At 39.3% G+C, this 24157-nt stretch overlaps 1 long non-coding RNA gene across 1 annotated transcript in view; it reads right to left on the reverse strand.

Moving 5' to 3' along the window:
- Positions 1-298: 298 nt before the first annotated feature.
- LOC137145704 (uncharacterized) overlaps positions 299-24157 on the reverse strand; it is a 50501-nt gene continuing 26642 nt past the window's right edge. Inside the window, exons 2-3 of the long non-coding RNA XR_010917735.1 lie at positions 4765-4920; positions 299-430 (exon numbers count right to left, since the gene is read on the reverse strand). This is a non-coding gene — a long non-coding RNA (uncharacterized lncRNA). The remainder of the gene's footprint in view (positions 431-4764; positions 4921-24157) is intronic.

Raw genomic sequence — 24157 nt, forward strand, 5'->3', positions numbered from 1 at the left:
AATTCTGCTGTAACTTACAGTACTTAGTATAAACTGGGGTAATTATGGGACACATAGCAGATCTATCTATCTGTCTGGCACCCATCATCTTCAGTATGTTGAGCATTAAACCTACGTAATTGAGGCCAAATTAGGCTGTATGCAGATACCCTGTTTGCTGTCAAAAAGTTGCTGATGTGTGATTAAAGATGTGACCTTTCTTGCCAGCAAGCGTGTTTCTGATTGATTAGTAAAGATGAGCTCAAGTGTGGAAGCATGCCAGTGTTAACCTGATACAGCCACAGGCACTGTGAATCAAGTGTTTTTGTTTATTTTGAACATCCTATTAATGGCAAAAAGTCTAATCAAAACAATGCATTTCCTTCAGCTCTCTCCACAGAAGTGTTGTGCTGCTTGAGAAGAATATCCTTCGTTTGTCCCTGTTTTGTTCCTAAAATAGAAAAAAGAAGTAACTGAAATTATTAAATAAACTTCTTAGCAATTGCTCAGCTACATTCAATATTAATTATTTAATTTCTTCCGATTATTTTTCATCAGGTAAGTGAGAAGAGAATGGAGTCTTTTCACTCCAATTCTCTTTTCTCAAAATGTTGACACATGTGGAGCTAAGTTTTCAAAGCGAGCTGCAAGGTGCCCAGTAATAACTGCACACACAGATAGGCAGAAATATTTTCACAAAGGCAATTGAAGTGATTGGTGTAACTGAAGATAATAAGGGTTTGGGTTTTTTACATGTGCATTTCGACATCTCACTAAGAACTCAGTTAAGGACCAAATTGTGGCTAGCTCTGTTTAGGTGAATAAGAAGGGAGTGAGGATACAGGGAGGTTTACCTGGAATGCACATTCGTACCCAAGCATAGGGGTCAGCTAGAATGTGGCTGGGAAGTGGCGCTCCATGGTAGTCCGGAGGGAGGGGGGAGATACACTCAGAGCCTCCATAAAGGGGGTGACAACATGACCTTTTAATCAGTTCAAACAAAATCCTAGGAATTAACGATGTGTTGACTGCACCCAAACAATCACATAATTTTATTCTGGGGATTGCTCTCTCTGTCCCCCTTTCCTGGTGTTATTATCTTCTCCAGTGTTTTCTCCTCTCCTCTCCTTTCAAAAAATGACTTAGACACTTAAAAGTCATGAAATAGACATTCCTTAAGACACTAAAGCAGTTTTCTGTAAACACTTTAGAGCAGGGATGGGGGCCTCAGCTATCGTGTAAAGCATCATGCACACCTATGATGCTGTACAGTACAACTGTTAAAAAAAAAATCATCCTCCACTGAGCCAAGTTGAAGCAGAATTCCATCACCACTCTCTCGTACTTGCACTAATCTGCTTCCCCCTAACAGGCCCCAGGATCCTCTTACCTTAAAGACACCTCTTTGGGGGAATGATGCAGCTTACCAGGCCACCACCATATCTTCAGGAAGCTGCTCAAGCTAACATAGGTGCCTGCCATAGGTGTTGGGAAAAAGGAATGATGCAGGAAGGGAGAAGTGGCAACAAAATGGTTTCATACAAAATGGGGTTTTGCAAGGATTTGTTTCAAGTTTACTTACTGTCACAGGGAGACTGGCCCTTTAAAGGAAGATAGGTCTCAGACTATCTGTGATAGAGCCGACTTGCCTCTCCAGGTGGAGAGAATGAATTAAGCCATGTGACAGAGGACCATGCAACTAAATGAAGCCTCTGGGCAGAGAGAGATAGCAAAACAGAGGTCTATGGATAACCAGGGGAGACAGCCAGAAGCTAAAATAGGGGGCAGGACTGGCCTTGCGTCTTCTCCACTGAAGTAGGCAGAGACAATCCCTCGGAGAGCGGGTGCTGGGCCCAGCTTCAGACTGGGATGATAATGGCTCCTCTCTAGGGACAGGAACTTCTATGAATCTGCACATCCTGGGACAGGACTGTGTCACTTCTCATGGAGGAGTGACCATGGAGAACTACAGTCAACAGATCCTCATGTAGGGAGGAACTGGGCCCAGCTGGAGTCTGGGCAGAAGAGATTTTATTTTGACTCGGGGTGGAAGAGACTTTATTTTGAGTGTATTTGGACTTAACAAAGTAGATCTCCAGCAGAGGAATTTCTTATATCTTTTGGATTGTTCTTAAGGAGCCTAGAGGAGAAGGAGACTGGCAGGGTGCTGCAGAGGCTAGGCCACAGGGAGTGCTCAGGAAGTGGCTGGCCAGTTACACTTGCCATTTACAGGTTCATGCAAATCCGAAACCCCATGCAGAACTGAAGGGATGTGAACTAAGTCGAACCTCAGCTACCAGTTTTAGTTCACAAAACCGTGGGAACCAGAATGTGTGAGTTTTGCAAAGCCTAGTGTCTAGCAGATCATAGAATCATAGAATATTAGGGATGGAGGTCATTTAGTCAAACCCCCTGCTCAAAGCAGGACCAACCCCAACTAAATCATCCCAGCCAGGGCTCTGTCAAGCCAGGCCTTAAATCAAACATGAATAAAGTCTGTTTATATAGAATGGACATTAATAAATATAACTCATCTGTAACTATATTTGTTAGGTTTGACTTGATGTGTATTGTCTTATTCTTTATACCATTTTTATACTAATTTGTTTCTTTTGAAGGTGTATATTTTGTGTCAGCTGATTGTGTGTGTGTGTATGTGTGTGCATATATGTTGATTTACAACTTTTATAAACATATAATTCAAGTATCTCATTATGTTAGCACATGGGAAATCGATCTCAGTTAACAGCTTTTGAGTCTCAAAAACCGGAGCGGCACAGCTCAGGATAGGGAGCCTGAGAAAGAAGGGAAAAGAAGACTGTGACAATTATGATGGTCCCGACTCTCTGACAGTCAAGACAACTGAGAATATCACTGTGCCACATGACCACATTTCTCTCCTTGGCAGGATAATACCTCAGCGCTGCCCTGAATCAAGGAGAAGTGAGGACAATCCTGCTGGAGCAGGCGAGCTGTCCTTTGTCAGTTACTAATGATGGTAAAGGTGAGGGAAGAAGATTAAAGAAAAAACATGGCACGTTATGAAGCCAAAGTATAGCTTCAGTTTATATGCTGTTTATATCTGATGCATCACTTAATTATTAGAATTATCATGACTATTTATTACTTATTTTATTATATACATCATTGTGATATCTGCATTGCAAACTTCAGATCCAGGGCAAACAATGATGTGCCTGATTGAGTTAGAACAGCCTGGACAAGTCCATCTATACGTGGTGAGAAAGCAAAGAACCAGCCTGTGTGGGTGTGGAAGGCTTAATGGAGGAACAGAGTAAGAGAGGAAAGGAAAAGGGAAGATGACTAATATTAACAGTATTCATCCAAAAGAAAATTCTCTTCCCCTCCTCTCCATACCCAACCCCTCCTCTCATCTTTTTATGGATGCTTTTCTTCCTCTTTCTCTTTCCCCCACCTTGTCCATCCAATCGAGGACAAGGGTGCTTATGCCAAATTTGCCCTATGAGAATAAATGAGAACACCCTTAATATACAGTCCATAAAGTATCCATCAATTTAACTCATGCTGCAATTGGAAGTTTTTTCTCAGGAACCATGAAGAGTGTCCTTTTTTTGAAAAGTAAATGCAGGTGACTTTGAGACAGTAGTATGTTTTATGAGTCTGAGCCTATCAGAGTCAAAATTAGATCTTCTTAATGAGGAGTTCAATGTATATCTTCTGTATAGATGTGCAAACAGTTTGGGTTAGCTCCTATTTTACCCAAACTAATAATTCAAAACTCTATTTGCACTTGAAACTATTTTAGAAGTTCAAAATAATTTCAGTCAATTCCTGTTTATTTGTTTCAGTTTCTCATGTTACCTCTGCATTTATTGGTTTCAACTAAAATCAGATGGAGGAATAAGATAATACTGCATGAAAAGCTTTTCCTCTCAATATTTGTGACCTGATTGAAGCCAGGAAATACTGGATCTCTCAGGAGGAAAACCTGTGCTTGTAAGATTTCCAGTTTGATTTCTTGGCCAAAAAGCCTCAGATACATTCATATCAAGTGCAAGTAAACATCCAAAAGTTTGGATTTCAAACAGGTTTCAGTAAATTCTATAGGGGAGTGGTCCAAAATTCCCCCTCTCAACATATTCCTCTTTAACCTTACATTTCTACCTTAAAAATGCCACAGAAATGAAGGAACCCAACATCAAGGTGAGTACAGGATTCACAGCCTCTGTCAGGAGAAGGCTCTCAACCCTGCCCACCCGTTAACCTCTGTCAGAAACAACAGTGCAGGCTGATTCCTTAGTCATTAATATCCTCCCCAAAAAACATAAAATTGTCTCTTACAATGGTAGTAAAAGAGAGAGGCCGAGATTTTCAAAAGGGAGTAGTGATTCTGAGTGCCTCTAATTTTGGACGTCCAACTTGAGACACCACTGATTTTCAGAAAGTATTGAGCACCCACCTTTGAAAATCAGTTCCCTTTAAGGTGTATCTGTTTGGGCACCCAAAATCATTAATCACTTTTCCTTAAATTGTAAGTTCTTTGGAGCAAGGACTGTGTTTGCACAGCACCTACCACAGTGCCTGGTCCATGACTGGGGCTCCTAGGTGCTATCATGATACAAATAAATAATAAAAATAATAGCTTTTGGAAATCTTGGCCATTATCAATAGGATTTGATCTTATTCCTTTCATTAAGGTTACATTTATCTTCAGAGCATTACTAGTCAATCAGAAGAATATAATATATATAAATAAGGAAATTACTAGTAAATATTAGATTATATCATGGCAGCGTGGCCTACCTCCTTGGGTTCCAACAACTTCTACAGACAACATAGTCTTCAAATCCATACAAATGTTTTGCAGTATGATATCTGCCCCCCACCTGCTGGTCTCTCTCTTTTCTCCTTTCCCTCTACTGAGTGAGATTTTGCCACAGAACATTTCTGATTCTGATCCTGTAAACATATAAATAGTGAGTTCATTTGAGTCAGAGGTATTTCAGAGGTAAAGGACCATGCTGTCCTCCCTGTCTACCTTGTGGGTGGGTGGAGTTTGTCAAGTTCATGCTGGTCTGTCAATGTAACAATTACCAAAGAACAATAAGGGCAGTACACTTCTCTGTTTCTTTAACTAACATGAAGTACCTTAATCCTGGTATCTACTGCACTTGTGGCTTTTCCCTGCATCTATATGTATTACTAACTTCATGGGTTAGGCTGCTCCATGGATTAGTGCACTAGCCATTTACTTCTGGATACCTGAGTTTAAAATGTTGCTTAAGTCACAGGTGATAATGACTGTGGTGTCCTCTCATCCTAGTTCCTATTAGTACACATTATAATACTAGCACTCAGTTTAATATAGCTGTCCATCTATATGCTCAAGAGAGACCCTCTGTGGATTAGCAGTGATCTGGTAGGTCAGAACCGAGATGTATTTACAGAGTTGTATGGTGAGACTTGCTCAACGCTTGCTTAGGTTAAACCTGACTCCAGCAAGTGCTCTTAGCCCCTCAATTTTGAGAAGGCTCCATTCACTCATAAACTTTAAAAAAAAAAAAAAAAAAAAAAAAAAAAAAAAAAAAAAAGATGATCATGAAATAGCTCCAAAAATCCAAATAGCAATAAAAAAGTTTCAATATTTCTTTTTTAGTCCATCAAAAATTCTTTCTTACACTGTAAAATATACACTTGAAGGATAAACTTATTGTTTCCTAAAATAGTCCTCCTGACTACATAAACACACAGCTGCCAGGCACTTGTTTTTGTGTAGCTCACAATAACTTCACTCTTATATAAAATAACACTTAAGGCGATTCCATCAAAATAAAGAGTGCTTATTTAAACTTGGAGTCTGGCAGACTTGCAATGAAGAAGAGATTCTGCAGCACAGTTAAAACCTTAAATCTGGATTTTGTGGATTAGCCCATCAGTCCTTTAACAGTGCTCTGTAATTTTCTTTATAAACAGACTCAAAATGTGATCTTGATTCCTTGTCAGGAACTTTTGTGTTATGTCAAACTAGCAAAAGGTACTGAGAATAAACGATCAATCTACTTATAGTAATGAGGGGAGGAAAAAGTTTAGAAGGGGTTAAACTGAAAGAGAAAGGATATTAGGATGTAAAATAACCGACAATAAGATAAATACCAGGTACATGCCAAGAAACTTCAAAATTTACATCAGGTATAGTTGCTTGTGAACCACAGACACTTAACCATTAACCTCAATCTGCCAGCTTCATTTTGGGCAACAAGCTCTGATTCAAACTGATAGCAAGTATCTGAGCCAAAGAAGTGAATATTTTTACTAAATGTTGTCTGTCACATCATGTTACTCTGTTTTGGCTTCTTCGCCATATGCACTAATGTGACGTGGTGCAATATAACATGATGCGTCATAAGTGACTTAATACGACATGACAGAAAAGCATTGCTGCCTTTTCAGAATAAACACCTGCTTTTAGCAGTTACTGAGCCTGCTGAAAGCAGTTACATAAGTTGCGTGGCTCAAGTACCAAGAGAATATACGGTGGTTTGCTATCTGTACATCTCATATAGATATTCCATAATGCACTCCTTATTTTTCTCTTTTACATCCCGGAATATCTCTCTTCTATATTTTGCCCCCAGAGAGAATAGTTTGTGTATAAAAAAATCTACTCAAAAATACAAATGGAGACACATAGGGAAAAAGCTAGTATAATAGAATGAAAATATGTGCAGTGATGACAGCCAATAATACACCTATCCATTAGTAGTAGTAAACTAATAAACAAACAAACAGATTTAAAGGAAAAAAACAGCCTCTAAAATTGCACCTGAAATTTTATCATTGAAAACTGGGTAGCGAAACATGTTTCTGCAAGGGAAGAATAGATATATAATGTAGGCATTTAACTATACATTTTGTATGTGCAAATTTGCATTATACTAGTGTGACCATTTATACGTAAAGATTTAAAGGTTTGAATGAGTTTTTGGGGACTGTGGTCCAAATGCCTAACAATAACTTGGTGTTAATCTATTCTGAAAATAGAAGCATCAGCACCAATAACTATTCTGGACATGTTAATCATAAAAAATCTACAGTATCTTCTTTGTATTTTATTAAACTTCTTTAATGTATCTTTTTCCCTCAAAAAAACACTGTGTGCGCATGTGCACGCACTAACGTGTATTTGTGAGTGTGTGTGAATTCATGAAAGGAGTCACACTGGCAGCCCTAGAAACTGCACTGCCCCACTCTTGATTTGGAGTGTCCATTACTAAAGGATGGAAGACTAGTTTGATCACCAGGCCCATTGAAGTCATTGATCTGTATGATGAAATTGCCTACACTAATAAATGTGGTAGTGGTCTGTGATGTGAACACCTGTCTACCAACCTTGTGCCATATTAAAAAATAATAATAATAAGACCTAGCTCTTATATAACAAAAGAACATACACAGCCCTTAGATTGTCACTGACCTTGGTTGGGCTCACTTATTGATACTAGTAATATCTGCTAACCCCAAAAAGTTTCAGGATGAATTTTCTTTGCTGTGATTCATTATGCCAGGTTTTACCAGTATTATTACACATACAAAAGTGATTGAGAACAAAATGGGCATGCTAGTGACCTTCGGCTCATAAGATCAGGAAAGTCAAAAAGAGATGGTTTTCATAAAAACCCATGCTTAGCTCACCATGCTCTCTCCAAAAGCAATCAAATTGTTTTTGAGGAGGCAGAAATGCAGTGTCTGTAGGTAGCAGCAAGCAAAGGGCATGTGGTGTGTTCTTTAAATATCTTAAATCCTGTGAAGAACAACCTACAACCATCAGTGTCTACAAACAAGATTTCTGTCCACAGTATTTCCCCTTCCTTCCCCAGAGTGAGAACTTCACACTTGTGTATTATATGCTGTACTGATTAAAAATTTAAAATGGGTACTTACTGATATGGACCTGATCCTATAATCAGATCCATGCGGGTGCAGTTGTTTGTCCACGCAGAGTAGAAGCTAAAGCATGGTAATATAAGAATGGTAATTTTCAAATGAATGAAAATTAAATGTTGCATTCATATGTAGTGCATATATCTGTAGAGCAGCCATGTAAAATTGTTATGAACATTTTCCAGCCCAGGCACAAACTCTGTTCGTCTGCCTTTTACTATGATGATTGGAAATAATGAGAAAACTGAAGATATTTGACTCACTGATCAAAAAAATTTTGCCCCGAGTAAGCAGAATTTTCCAAGAATATTTAGAAAGATATAGATGTAGGGCCAAATTCTGATGCCCCCATTTACACCAACAGAGAATTTGGCATATAGGGGTCAGATTCTTCTCTCACCTGCTTCAGTAGAGTCACTCTGATTGTACCAGTGTAAGTGAAAGGAGAATTAGTCCCATATTGTGTTGGTAGATAATCAGATCTCCTGCATTCTGTTCCCAACTCTGCCACTGTCTTTGGACAAGTGGCTTGATTGCTCTGTACTCTGTTTTCCCAGCTATACAGTAGGGATGATAATGCTTTTCTTACAGGTTTGTTGTGAGGTGTAATGAATTCATGTTTGTAAAGTGGGTTGCCATCCTCCATTGAAAGACTATGTAGTGTATTTATATTGTATGAAATAAGTAGAATAGAATAGAACAGACCTGCTTCAAGCAATTCTGAGGCCCCCTGCAAAGCCATTTATTTGGGCTCCTGCAGCTGCAAGGCAAAAGTTTCACTGCTCAGCAATCCTGTCCCATTTGCTGCAAACTGCTCTGACACACTAGCATGGGGCCTGGAGGGGGAGATTCAGTCCTGATGGGACTTAGAGGAGCAGTCCAGGAAATACATCCAAAGCTCATGGGTGTGTTCCAGGTGGGACCAGAGGATCCTGTTAGACAGGAGGAAGGGGAACCTTCAATGTGCCCTAGGCTAGCCAGGGCTGTGATAAATGAGAAGACATCCTGATTTCCCAAATGGCGTAAGCTATTTTTACCACAGAGCTTTGTCAGCTCACAGCAGCTGGAACTCCACACCATGCAGCAGTGAGGCGTGCACAGTAAACATCACACTAGCATTGCAAACTGTCCCTGGTAGGGCACCACTCCCCCCACCTGCACACACGCATGCATGCGTGCACACACATATCAAACCAGGGCTCCTTGTATTTGCAGGTTGTCAGCTTGTCTGAGCCGGCCCTGGAGATAACACAGGCAGAATGAATATTAATGTACATGGTGGTGTGGTTCATAAATGTAGTATTCAGATAATCTGGCAGTTGGGTTTTTTGTTTTGGTTGGTTTGTTTTGTTTTGATTTTTAATAATTAAGCCATAAAATAGCATATATTTGATAGCACCGCAGGCCAGATCCCGCAGCCTTTCCAAATGAAAATCTGCTTTTGACCTTCAGTATAAGTTAAACACTCAGAGGGATTGGGCAAAGCGGCTTTTAATTTATATTAAAAATGGGGACATTGTTGACTGTTTTTTATAGCAAGACCCTGAAGAGTTTGTTCCCTTGCTATGCCAACCCAACAAGCTGGCAATTTATTTTAATGTAGTTATTTGATTCTGTATTCATTCTTTCATTCATTCATCTATTCAGTCATTCATTCAGACACCCGTTCATTCATCCCCATCGTTTTGCGGGAAGAAAACATAAACCAGCAGCGACATTCTTCTCCACTGTCCTGATTTACACTGATGTCTCTGAGTTTGTATCAATAAATCTCTTTGGCCCTCTTCAATCCAGCATTATCCCTCATTAAGAATGAGGGTTTAAAAAAGAGATTAAAAATGTCAGATTTTTTTTTAAAATATCAATTGTTGTGCCTTGATTAAAGTGCTGGGGATTTGTTATTCAATATCTTTAATATTTATGTCTCTCTGGGTCTTTATAACTCATTTTACAAACTATCCATGACTTTTATGAGTGTGTCCCACTGGTTTCCCTGTCAGGATTGAACAAATACAGCCTTAAGGTACACTAGCAACAGGGAAGTCAAGAAGAATCAGGTAATAACAACACTTAGCATTCATAGAAAGCTTTTAAATCTTCTAAGTACTCTGCAAGCTTTAGTCTATTAATCCTCTGTGAGGCAGGTATTATTGTCCATACTCTACAGATGGGAAGACTGAGGCAGAGAAATTGTGACTCACCTAAAATAATGGAGGAAGTCACTGTTAGATCCAGGATTAGAACTCAGGATTTTCTAGATTTTAGGCCTATGTTTATAGGGCACTAATTTGATAAGAAAATATAGGGCCCAGTCATCTCCATTATCGTCTGGCACACTGCACTGGAAAAGAGCAGGTGTTATGCAAAGCGTGCAAAGTACACTGAATCTGCAGCATTGCTGTGTCCCAGGTAAGCACTGAGAGATGTGCATCCTGATCTGGGACTGGTGCTTTGATACCAAGGTGAGCATGATCAAAGACAACAGAGGGCTACTGAGGGACAAATAGACCGTGCATTAAGTTCTCTTTCTGACCCTGTGTACGATCTGCTGTAAAGAGTGGACCTGGTCCAGCCTACAGTAAAGCTGCACATCTGACCTTGCCGGTTCTACAGGAACTCAGCTCATTGTCTTGTCAGGAATGTGTTCTGCAAAGCTGCCTGCCGCGCTTGTGTCCTTATGTGTATTTCTGTTATCCAGCAACACTGCTGAATTTATGTGCCATGGTTGGTGCCCAAGATCATGATGCTGTGACCACAGCACTAGCTGTGAATGAGTGGCCTTTCAGCTATTTTGTAGTGGCTCTCACTGCACTATCTGGTTCACCACTGGTTCCCTCCGTAGTCCTCACCAATACCCATCTCCTGTATTGCAGTGGACACCGTCTCCATTAACTCACAAACTGACTGCACCCCGCTGCCAAGTGGTCTACTCTCTTACAAACACAGTTTGCTCCTGGATTTTGCAGCCACTAGGCACAATGTTTGCCATAGGAGAGAATGCATAACATGGACAGATCGCTCACTGCTGCTGTCGTCTGACTGACATCGCTTCTGTTTTATGGAGGTCTGATAATTACGGAGCATTCCTCTGCTGTAGAGCTTTTTGGAACCTGTCTTTTCCCTTTAGTGAAGAGGGGGATGGGCAGAAGCAAGGGATGAGTTGCCCATTAAATGTGCAGTGTAGAAGGGAGGAAAGAACATATAACGTATACATTCTGGTCACTGAGGAGGAATAATTTACATAGAAACCATATCTCTGTTGTGTTGCTTCTGAGTGCACAGAAGTGAACATGACTGCAGTGGGTTTGGCAACCCAAAAGGAGGGTGTGGCCAAAAGACAATCTCCAGACTGCTCCTTCTAGCAATGACTGCTCTACATAGAGTATTGCAGGAGCATATGTGAAAGCTGACAGAGGCTGCCTAAAAGAACCTAGCAATGCAAACTGTGACTTGAGCATGTGCAGTGGAAGGCAGGAAAATAGCTTTTGTTAGGCATCTGCATTGCATTTGTTGCTGCATGCAGCTCTTAAGTACTTCTCTCCTGGGACCCCTTGGTCCTGCCTTGGTATGTGTGGCAGCCCTTGTGCTTGTTGCTCTGCATGCATTTCTTCCACATCCCTGCACTATGACTCATCAGACATGGGATTCAGGGGGAGCAGGAGCAGCAGCCTTTGAATGAGCCACGGATGTGTTTCTGCGCATGCTTGTGTGCATTCTTGGTGCTTTTTTGCACTAAAGGGGACAATAGAACTATCCATGAGAGATAAGTGGCAATGTTTGGAATCTGTCTATCATTCTCTGTGCCAATATGCATCACTTATTCACATTTAGGTAATTCATATAAATGTGAGAATTCACACTGAAGAGCACTGAAGCCAACAGGGATTACTCAAATGGGTAACAGTTGTAGGATCAAGCTTTCTCCCTTCCCATTTCTCTCAAACACATTAACTTAATGTTTCAGACAACTTGCAACAAAAACATTTCCCCCAAACTGTAACCTTGGAAACCACTTGGCAATATACTAGCTTCTTAACTATCTGTTATCACAGGGAATAAAGGTGTTTAAAGAATAAACTCCATTAACATGCTAGTTTCTCTTAAATGCTCCCAAAACACTTCAGTTCTTCCCTTAGGGATAAAAGCTGGACAATTTTTGTATACAATTTAGAATTTCTCATGAACATGAACTATGCCTGTGAGGGAGAAAAATTCTTTCTGTAATGACATGATATATTTACTTGTAATATAGTATCCAACCATTAGATGTCTCTCTGCACTGTTTAGAATTCCAGGCAGGGTGTGATTCCTGGTAAATAAAGAAGAGAAAGCTGGAATTCAAGTAGTGTGGAAGTATGTTAGTTTGTGACTGTAATTGTAATTGTTTTGTTTAATTAATATCTCCTGTTTAAGAACAGTTGTGATTCCATATGTCCTACAATTGGTCTACATTTGTTTGCTTATTTCTCTGTTCACTCATTGGTTCAGAAACCCATCATCATTTCAAATACATATACTCTCCTACTTTAAGTGAATTTTTGGTACTCCATTCTGTGACCTTATTAAGGTGTTGCAACTATTCAGTTTGCTTCTATGAATTCAGAAGATCCCTGCCTTTCAATAGGTCTGGGTACTGATGTCTGAAAGCATTCTTTTCTGGTCCTGCCTGTTTTTCTCACAATGTTATCATATGAATCTGGTGTATAATAAGCTGAAAAAAATCATAAGATAACAGGCAATTTGAGATTTTTCAATGCCTCTCTGTGTTACTATAAATAAACATACCAGTAAAAATCAGGGTTTCATTTTGCTGCAGGCAGGGTAGGAAAGAGATATTTGATAGAGATGTTGAAAAATGTGGATCCAGATTCAGATCCAGATTTCAATTGCCACAAAAGTTGTGGGGCTGTATGGATTTGAGGTTCTTGCTTGAGCCTATATCTATTTATTATTTAATCCATGCCTTTCTAAATTGGGAGTGAAATGTGTAGCTTAGGCAGGAACAGAAAATCAAATCCCTGTTTTACATTTTCATTTAGTTCAGTTTTGTAGACTAGGGATCAGTAGGGACAGTAAAGAAAAGCATCATTACTTAGACCATTTCCATTAGAATATACCTGCTCCGACACTGACATTCTGTTGGAGCCAGCTTGTTTGTAAATATCATAATTATAACTCTTACATTCAGTCTCACCAGTGTGGAGAACCTGTCAGGTGAGGGTTTGTGGGGTTTTTTATTGTAAAGAGTGCTTATTCCACAAGTTTTCAATCTGACTTCAGTTTTAATCTAGTAATCTTTGTGTAAAATGGTAAAATGCTGTTGCTAAAACTAATTTGTTTGAGCATCCACAACTCTCTAATCCATATTTTATAACTATATCTACATATATCTTAATACTTATATGACCCCCATTACTGTAGTATCTGAGCACCACACAGTTTTACATGACATAGGGAAATGTTATTATCCCCATTTTACAGATGGAAAATTGAGGCATATGGAGACTAAGGCTCATATAGGAAGTGTGTGGTGGAGCAAGGGACTGAATCTAAGACTCCAAAGTCCTAGACTAGAACCTAGTCACTGGACTAGGTCTTCCTTTGAATGTGTTCTTTAGTGCTATACAGAATTTCAGTTTCATAAATCCTCTTTAAAATAACTTAAAAAGTCAGAGGTTCATCATAGCTAGAAAACAGAAAACATTTCATGGGAAAAGATTCAAGATATTTTTAACATTTTAAACATTTTCTGACCAGATCTAGTTACATTTTGAAATTTAGGACTTCCTTTTTGATGGAAACATTAGGATCTAATATTATCTTATTTACTCTTTTTCCATATGCCTGAAGAATCCTCAAGAGATTCTTTTTTCTCTCAAAGCACAGTAACTAGATGCAGCCAAATAATGAAAAACATCAACTTCAAAACTATATTTGAGAATACACAGCTCAAATTTATTTGCTCCTATTTGTGAGGTCATAATATTCAGTACTTGTAAATACTTGGGTGGCTGCACTGTATTCATGAAATGTTTGTTCAAAATTAAAAATTTCTACTGGAAGTGCATTATTTGTCCTTTGGTATTTTCTTGTTTAAAAATTTCACTCATTCAATTAGATCATATACCATATACCTTGAATGACCATTTTCTATGCTTGAATACCAATATTTAATATCATTGCTGGATACTTCACAATTCATCTGTAGACTGTTAAATATTTACTCATGATATATTTTTAAATACAAAATATATTTACAAAACACGACTAGTTTTCAAAAATTCAGTGAACAAAAAATCAAATTCACCAAATTTTGTATTAGATTAACACTATTCAATGGTATATGGATTATTATCCTAATGGCAATATTTCATGTCATTTATCCCTGCTGTATCAGTCAAGTTACACAGGGTTGAATTTGGCTGTAAGACCTATTAGCCCCTGTTACTATCTCCTTCGAATGATATTTATTTTTTCACATAGCATCCTGTTTGCCTTGTGCACACTACAGCTGCATATTGAAGTAGCACAGAAAAGACTTTGGGGATTTCCCTACAATAATGCTGAAATCTCTTTCCTGGTTAGTATTCTGCAGCACCATTCCATTTAGCACACATTTCCCCTTCTCCAAGATTTCGATAGGCTACATTTATCAGCATGGAGCAGCAATCAACATGTATTTGCCCATGTATTTATATAACTCAAAGCTTTCTATATCCACTACCTCATTATTTGCTGTTCCTCCATTTGAAAGCATTGCTCTTTCTGCCATTACCCAAGAAATACTGTATGCATGGGTGCATACAAGTGTTGTGTGTGTAAAATACATGATGGTGTGGTATGAAGATTTTATCAATATGATTGGAACATGTTTATTCTGGGAAAGTCATAAGTGTGTTATTCCTATTAGCTCAAATAGGATCTAGTTGAACGTCTATTACACAACATGATATATTTGATTTATGCCACATGTGTTACAATTGTAGATAGGTTTGAGAGTTTAAAAAAAATCTATCTGAATTATTTTTGTATCCATCCACTTGTAAAACCAGTCTGCCTTTGAAACATAAAATCCAACTCTACTGGCCTTGGAAGAGAAAATATATATATAATTAATACAATTTAGAAACTTCTAAAGAGGATATAAAAGAGATACCTCGTATATCAGGAGATAATGAATTTTGAGTCTGCTATTTTATGACATTCCTAAGGAAAGAATTACAACCCTTGTACCACAGAAAAAGTGGGATTATTATCTGCTTTCCAGTTGTATAAAGCACCCATTTCTAGGCATGATGGTTTCAGAGATATTTTTGAGGCTCAATTCCATAGTTGGTGTGAAAGCAGGAAACATTTTTGTGGTGAGTAGTTTAAAAATATATATGTATAGAAACTTTATGAAAATTTCTGGAAAAAATCTGGAAGGTCAGCAATCATTTCAGTGGAAAGGTGTTAGTTGGCAGAGTACAGGTGATTCATTCATTGCAAATGCAATTTATCACATGTTTACCACACGAATGATATTACCACATGTAGCTGGTATTATTATACTAATTATAATAGTTTTAATAATTATTATTATTATATTATTAACACACGTATGCAAACTCTCAAAACTGGAGGCAAAATCCTGACCCCATTGAAACCAATATCAAATATCCTGTTGATTACAAAGGTGTGAGATTTTACCCTGGGTTTCTTCCATCATTGATTTGAGTATTGTTTTGCTCTAATAATAATGTCTTTCCAGAATGAAAGATGAAAAAGATCACTCTCTTGGAGCAAATTCTTCATACAGTAAGCCAAATTTCATTTACTTAGTACAGTGTTTCTCAACCAGAGGATTGCAACCCTCAACAACAATCATGAAAAGTAATCAGAGGGATTACAAGGCATTGAAAATTGTATTACAATGTAAAGCATAGAAAATCCAGCTTTCCCACTCCCCACACACCTTTTCCCTCCAAGGTCAAGTATTCTATATATGTCAACCTCTCACACAAATAAATTATATAAGCTTATCATTGCGATCATTGATACATTTTTTACTCTTTATAATAAAGGTAAGGAGTCATGAAAATATTTTGCTTTGTATACAGGGTCACCAGTCTGAAAAGATTGAGAAACACAGACTTAGCCTTTCTATAAACTTGCAAATTTAATATCCTTTCTCTGTCTAAAGCCAGTCTGTTAGTCATGCTGGCCTTCCTATCGTAAAACAGGTTGTTACCATAATCAGACTGTTCTTTTTTCAAATGTCTCCACGTTTCATATATACTCTCAAAATGGTTTCAAAAACAGCGTCCATATTCTGAGGCTGAACCACAAAATGACTTGTTATAGTCCCCCCAATTCAGCAATGCATTTAAGCATGGGCTTAAGTCCATTGATTTCAACTTAATCGTTAAGGCCTCACTTCTGCTAGTTGACTTCATTCAAGAGAATCCCCCTTGAAATCTATAGGACTTCATGTGGGTGCAGGGGCCTGACCAACCTGAATCAACTGCAGAACTGAGGCTTAGAACCTAACCCAAAACCCATTAGTGTCAATGAGAAGACTCCGGTGACTCTAGTGGGCTTTGGTCAGGCCATTGAACACCAGAACTGAAAGCAGAATTCAGGGGCTGTGAGCCACATGTAAATTTGAAGAGAAAAAAGGTTTGGAGGGACAGCAAATAAGTTTTCATACAACTCCAGCAATAATCCCTGTCTATACATGGTCTTGGATGGATTATATTTTTATTGTTAAATGTCAATAAATGTAGATTTCATTGTACACAAACAAACTGATGAAAAAATATTTGCACCCATAATATTGAAATTTACAGCTAGGCAAAGTAAGACAAATACTACTTGAGAAATAATTAAAGTAAGTATAGTTACTTTTTTATATTTTGACACGTAACGTTGACTATTTGTATAGTAACAGGTAAAGCTTTTTGAATCTTAACATCAACTGTAATTAATAATTATTGAAGACCAGGTGCTACAGTGATGTGTTCACTAGAGATGCACATATTAGATAGGGTTGGTAGATAGATTAGATAAAATCTGAAGATTGAATTCGGGTTCTATTTTATTGCTAGGTTATGAAAATTCTTCCACACCAAGCAGAGTTAAAAAAAACCCTGGTAATATATTTGTCCTGTATTTGTATAAAGTAGCTTAAGTACTGCTTTTCTCTAGGAGTCCAGCATTATGCTTAAAACTCCATAATCTGATCCCCTGAGATTATTCCAAATATAATTCTTATCCCAAAGGCAATTTGAAATATAAACTCATTCAAAGGAAATCTGTCAGAAGGAAAATTTGAATGGGTTTCCCAATCAGATCCCAAAGGCGTAGGCTGTGTCTGATTCCAACTGTGGCAAATACATGGCATTAGCAAAAATGCTGCTGTAGAACAGGATATTTAGCATTGCAAGTGTTAGCAGTAACAAGACATTCTGGTGGCAGCGATGTGACTAGGAAAGCTCACATTCTGGTCCGTTCATCAGGGCCTTTAGGAATTAGAAAAATCATTAAGTTTGGCCTTTTATTAAATCTTCTGTGCTGGCCTTTTAATATTCACAGCCTGTTTCTTAGATTATCTAAATTTTAGTTAGCCCAGTCAATGGGTTATACTTCAATAGGAGCAGGAGTTCTGTGTCCTCAGATGTGCCTGTGAGTCACAGTCCTGCACTAGGGGCAGTGAAGAGCTGCGCAATCCTAGCAGAAGTATCAGGAGGCTTTCTTGCTACACCAGAATAGGCATGATGGAGCATCAGGAGGTAGAGGCAAGGTGCCTACTGCTGCACCTGTTCAGGAAGCGCAGTTTCTCCACTCCCTGCAGCTGGCCAGCTTTGCTTGCTGCTGCATAAGGGGGTAGAGCTCTGACCCAGCCTCCTCTGTCTGGGAGTAGTGAAGGAGCAGTCCCTGAGCTTCAAAGAGCGCTAGTTGTGACTGATTCTTACTCTGAGCCCATACAAGTTGGAGGAAGGCTCCCATTGCACATACCGACATAAGTGCAAGGCACAATTTGAATGAGAAAGATAAAATGCTAATGGATCAGTCACTTTGTCCATACCCTCCTATAACTGTTACAAGAACAAAGCAGGAGTAATACTTAGATATGGACTCAAACTAACTGTCTTGATTTAATACCGGCAGCAGAAGATGCCTTCTAGAAAACCTCGAGTGCTACACCTGCTCATTATCATTATTGTTTCAGTTATTTATAGTGTGCCTTATATGAACACAATACTTTACAAACCCAAACAAAGACGAGATCCCTGCCCTTAGGAGTTTACAGTCTAACTTGATCACAGCATGGAACCAGGTACACTTCAAACAATTCAGACGCAACAAGAGATGGAGAATTCCCGGGTGAATACTGGACAGCTCTGGAAAGAAGTAGGTCATAAGGAGGACTTCTGAGTGAGGTTAAAGGAGGGTGCGAGGCAAAGAGGACTGGGAATTCCTTCAAGTAAAGAGGCAAGTTGGAAGAAGGCCTGAAGTGGGAGACAAAGGGAACAGTGATGGAAAGAACTAGGAGAATCATAAGCAGCAGGGTTACGGGGGTGTGAAACAATGGAAGGCAAGACAGGATTACTGGAAGGCACATTAAACTGGTGATGGCTAACATGGCATCTCATCATTCTTAGGTCTCCTATCTGCAACTCTCTCAACACTTGCACTGCCCCATATCCACTGCATTTCTTTCTTGCTGAGCTATCTAAGCAAAACTTTAACTCTGGTGTAAGTGGATATGACACTATGGAGTTCAGTGATAGAATCATAGGGCTGGAAGGCAACTGCAATGTGTCTATGAGTAATAATGAGCCCAGTAAGAATCTGAGACTGCCTGTTGTCTGGACTCTTGCAGGGCAGACACCCTCGACAGCAGGCACAACTGGTGTTTTGGTTAGCTCCTCTAAGGTACGTTTGCACTGCTTTTTAAAACCTGCAGTAGTGACTCTCAAAGCCCAGGTCTGTAGGCTAAGGCTCGTGGGGCTTGAGTTCTGGCACTAAAAACCACTGTGTCAATGTTTGGGCTCAGGCTGGAGCTCTGGATCTGAAGCCTGGGGAGCGGGGTGGGTTTCAGAGACCGAGCTCCAGCCCAAGTCACAACGGCTACACTGCTATTTATAGCGCCATCGCACAAGGCCTGGTCTGTAGACCTGGACTCTGGGACTCACTGCCGCAGGTTGTAAAACACAGTGCAGACATACCCTAAGGTTTTTCATTCGCCCACCAGCAACACTGATCTCTCACTCAGGTTTATTGCAATATGCAAAACATAATCTATGCTACTTTCTTAAACATAGTGCAACCTGACTACTTTGGAAGAAAGTACATAGCTAACGCATGATCCTGCTCCAGTTCAAGCCTATGGCAAAACTCTCATTGACTTCAGTGATATCAGAGTTAGTCCTTCTATTCCAACAAGTTACATGAATATCATTTTGCCCCTTTTGACTTGAGTGGCTAGCCAAAAATTCAGGATCCTAGTAGGTTGTTCCAATTAGGTGGAGAAATTGGTGATAGTCAGGTATTTCTTTGATGCAGATCTATTTAGTCACAAAGAATGTAAAAAGTCCTGTGACTCTGCATACAGAAGGAATCAAACAACAAGAAACAAGTTTCTTTTGTTCACAGCACCAAGAGCACTCCTTTCAGCCTCTACCCTTGAGTTCTCCCAGCTTCAGCCACCATGATTTTAGCTGCTCCCTCCGGCTGTCTTTCTCTCTTTCTTTCCCAATTTGTCCATTCTGCCTTCACTCACTCTCTCTCTCACACACACACACACACCCATAACAATACTCTGCAAAAGTTCCTCAGTGGGTTAACATTCTCCTTTTGTCTCAGGTAGGGGCTTATGCTTACAGTTATGTTAGAATTCACATCTATCAGTCTCAATGGAGTTTGAAGTCAACCCATAACAAGGTTTCGCCTAGCTCATAAAGTTACTATAGAACGAGTAGAAAGATATAGGAGGCTAGATTTTCTCTGGTCTTTAGCTAAGTGTGCAGACAGGCAGCAGAGGCAAGGAACTCTGCACTAGCCATATAAGGCAAAAAGAGACCACTCCCCTAACTGCCAAACTGGTCAGTGAGGGGCGAAGTCTAGCCAGTTCCATGGCTCTACCTTCCTACCGTATACACCCCTCTCGGATACTTGCTTTCATTACTGTTGGCATTTATGCAACTCACACTGTTACAAATCCACACACCTGCCCCATATATGTCATATTTCAGGGCAACTGCATATTTATTCCCTCTCCGTGGGCCAGCAAGGGCATCCACTCTAGGCTCCAGGCTCCTTAGCCATCAGCTCAGCCAATAGCCACCTAGGAGAAGAGTAGTCTGCATCCCTTAAAGAGATATTGCAATTTGTGCACTCCCTTGTCAACCAAGTCGCTTTGAGAGGCAGATGCTCTGGGACAAAATACTTCCATCCTGCCCTCAAGGCAGGGCTATTCCTAAAAGGGTCAGTCTCACCGAGGGATAGCAGGTATTTCCATACCTACCACTTTTCAGTGGGAATGCAATGAAAATTCTTGCGTTACTGTATATGCCCAAGCCAATCATGTAGAGATAGAGAAGTACAATGTTAATGGAGCTTGGAATGTCAGGAACCCAAATCCCTATAGTTGCCTGTTTAAAATATATATATTTTAAAAATTAAACTATTTCCCAGATGAAATGGATCACTGCTGTGTGGAGCCAACTCCTATCAGACCCACTTATATCAACATCTTGCATTTACATGAAGCTGAGTGAAATTCCAGGAGAAAAGAGTTCACCTATTGTTCCAAAGGGTTTAGGATAAATGACAAAGTAAAAAGCAATCACCAAACAGCTGAAAATGTCTGGAGATTCACTGCCACGCTGTATACAAAGAAAAGTAAACAAACATGGCTTCATTACACAGTTCACTACACTCAGCAGCTGATATGCAATCCCTATTTCCTGGTCACATACAGTATCTCATCAGTGACTTCAGCCCTGGAAAGCCAATAAAATGAGAATATATTTTGCCAAGATGAAGTTTTAAGAGTTACAATTTTAAGCTTCCTATTAGGGATAAGGTAAGACTTATGGATGATATACTGATGTAGAAATCTGTTTAGACAGTAAGTTTTTTGGCTTCAGGCTGAAATCAGAAAGCTTGGTGTAAAGAAAGATTGTTAAAAGTTTCACAGTACATAAAATAAATCCAACTTATATTTTCAGAGAACCCTCTGGCTGTATAAGAGATGATGACAGTGACAATGAAAAAATTTGCTTATATCTACAATTCTCCATTATTTTCTCATTAACTCGAGTTTTAAAGGAAATCATATTAGTGCCTCCAGAGGATGAGCTATATAAACAAGAACTACAAATTTATCTGTGCGTTAAAATAAATGCTATGGTAACAGGTTTGATCGCTGTGGATGCAATTTAAAATCCTAAAGGGTGTATTATCCTGAGATAATCACGCCCTTGAGTCCTTGGATATATTATACCTCATACCGCTAATCCTGCGGGGCTATGGCTACCGAACAATATCTCTTCCACCTATCTCCAGGTTGTCCAACCGCAACTAAAAAGTATCTCTTTCAATTTTAAATAAAACAGATCAGTTACGTAATTGTATTTTGATCACTATGAGCTGCCAGTTTCTGTTAGAAGCTGACATCTGGAAAACATATGAAGACAATGAATCCACCCTATTCGATGGCAAAAAGAGGTTCAGCACACTCCCTTATTATAAACACATTTTGAATAAAATATTGCAATTCAACATGGGTCTTTGAAGTCAGATGTCATTTCTGTACCCGTGGTCAATATGTGAAATGAATAAATATTATGGGATACATTCTCTTTTTGGACCAAGCCAGAGGGCCAAAGGTTGCTTTAAACCAGTTTTATGCCACCTCCTCCCCCTGGTGCTCTGAGGCCTTCCAGTTGCCAGTCTGGTCCATGATGTAAGGTACAGCAGCCTCTAGGTTGCTCTAAACTACATTAACTGCCCATAGTCCCAAGGCATCCAGGGATTGCGAGGGTGTAGAGATGTCTCTGGCCAATTTCTTTTTTTTTTTTCCCAGACCCTTCTTTTCCTACATGCCCCTCCCTGCCATGTTCCCTGTGACAGGACCTATAGGGAGCAGGTAGTGTAGGAATCAGCAGCTTCTGTGCCTGCTAAGGACCCACTCAGACAAGAATACCCAGCAGGGGAGATACTGCACAGTTTCTGCCCCTTTCCACCTCTGTCTGTGAATGATAATAACATTCTAAGAAACTGACAGTTAAGGAAGGTGTATTTTCCCAATCAGAAATTGATCCAAGACTTTTAGCACCTCTTAAAAGAGTCTCCATTTCCAAGAGGGTTGAGGGAAATCAGTATGTGCCAGGAGACACATGCCACCTTATGGGATTGGGAAGCTAAAGTGTTATTCATTGGACTCATAGAGATTTTTTAACTCAAACGCAGCTCTCCCTAGAGTGCTTACAGCAGCATTAGTCTCCTTTATTATTCTCTCAGAACTGCTGGTTATTTTACTATATAAACTGCAATATGCAGGCATGTTAGGGTGATTTATAGATGGAGACAGAGATGCCTCATTAAGAGAAAATGACCTTGTTTTGTGTGTTTAAGATGGATCCCTAGGGCCAGTGAAGTCTCCTCAAACTTTACCCCAGTCAGCTGCTGTATGATTTTTATCTACTGCTCCTGGTATAAATAGAGTCTGAGCACACCTTTACCTGTCACTTTTGCTGAGTTATTTTTAGATGTCAGAAGCTAAGGCCAAGTGTCGACACAATCCCTATAATTACCCCCTCAATGTGAGCAAACATCTGTGTAATTGTTGACAGGAACACAAATGTCCGAATTGTGTGCACAGGTGGCCATTTGTATGGTCATGTGAGGTTTTGTGTGTACGCACTCACAAGTATTACAGACATGGTTACAGCAGCACTTTGAAACTGTCTCTTAAAGGATGATTTGGTTCTGAAAAGTGACTCTGTACAAATAGAATTGTAGGGTTCCATGCATACTTCCACCACTGCACACCCAAATTAAATCTGCTCAGTTTATGTGTTAGGGGTGGAGTGGATTCCTAACTGTGAACTCAGCATCATACTGGAACCAACCTGGGTTCTTTCTGTCTCCTGTATCATTAGTAATAAAGATTCTGGAACTTAGTTGACAGTTCTGTTGATGCATGGCATTCTCTCTCTCTTAGAGCCTGCTCCAACCCCTACTGAAGTCAATATAATTCATTCCACTGGATTCAATGGGAGCTAAATCTATCCCTTAGCAACGTAGGCTCTGCAGTGCTAACATGAATTCACACCAGCAAAACCTTACATTACTCAGTAAGTCAGGAGTCTTGACCCTCAGTACACATGCAGGTAACAAAATTGTTGAGTTAGCAGGTAGTACATTTGCCGTCACTTTTCCCAGTGCACTATAATGTTATATGAAGGATTTTTTTCTTCATTTTGCATAGATAAAAAACTGGAATTCATTCAAATTCTTCTCAAATGAAATGTTTATATAAGTCATGTTTGTAGCTCCCATGCAAAAATAAAATGTGAGCTTGAAAGAGAATTTTCATGGTGCACACATGACAGCTGTCCTCACATCTCTCATTTTCCCCTTTACATACCAGGTATATTTTGCTCCTTACAACAAATTAAATAGCACTTCTAGGAAGAGTACAGGAAATATTGATACCTGTTCTGCCCATGAAAGAGCTGCTGTGTGTAGCAGAAAGAATGCTACGTGGTGTGGTAGTTATTATAGCAACCACACATTTTCGCTAGTTGCCTCTGTAAATAGTTCTGTAGGAGTTCTTGCAGCTTGTTACTCAGTGCATATATAGAGGTAACTTTATTGACCTTATTTGCTATCTTTTCCTATTTTTGTTCTTGAATATGAGGTAATTGGATGGTGAAGCTCCTACACAGTATTAAATAACAGGTTCACTTCTCTCTGTCCACAAAATTTGCAAATTCTTGACTTTTATAAATCAAAGGGTGCCAGGCACCAGGATTCAGTCTTCCCCGGTTCATTTTGATCTCTCTTCACAGCCTTCATTGACTGAATTTTCAGTATTTGTTTAGGTCAGTTGTTCATTTCAACTGGGAGAAGGAATATTTTATTTTCCACACCACCATATAGTTTTCCACTTATAGGCTTATTCCATTAATATCGCAAAATCATGAAATTTTTCCTTAATGTCTTGCAAGCTTTGCAACTAAAGATTATTCACATCTCACTCTCA

Source organism: Emydura macquarii, unplaced genomic scaffold (assembly GCF_026122565.2).
Source record: "Emydura macquarii macquarii isolate MOO-44397 ecotype Brisbane River unplaced genomic scaffold, CSIRO-AGI_Emac_v2 contig_3603, whole genome shotgun sequence".
NCBI lineage: Eukaryota > Metazoa > Chordata > Testudines > Chelidae > Emydura > Emydura macquarii.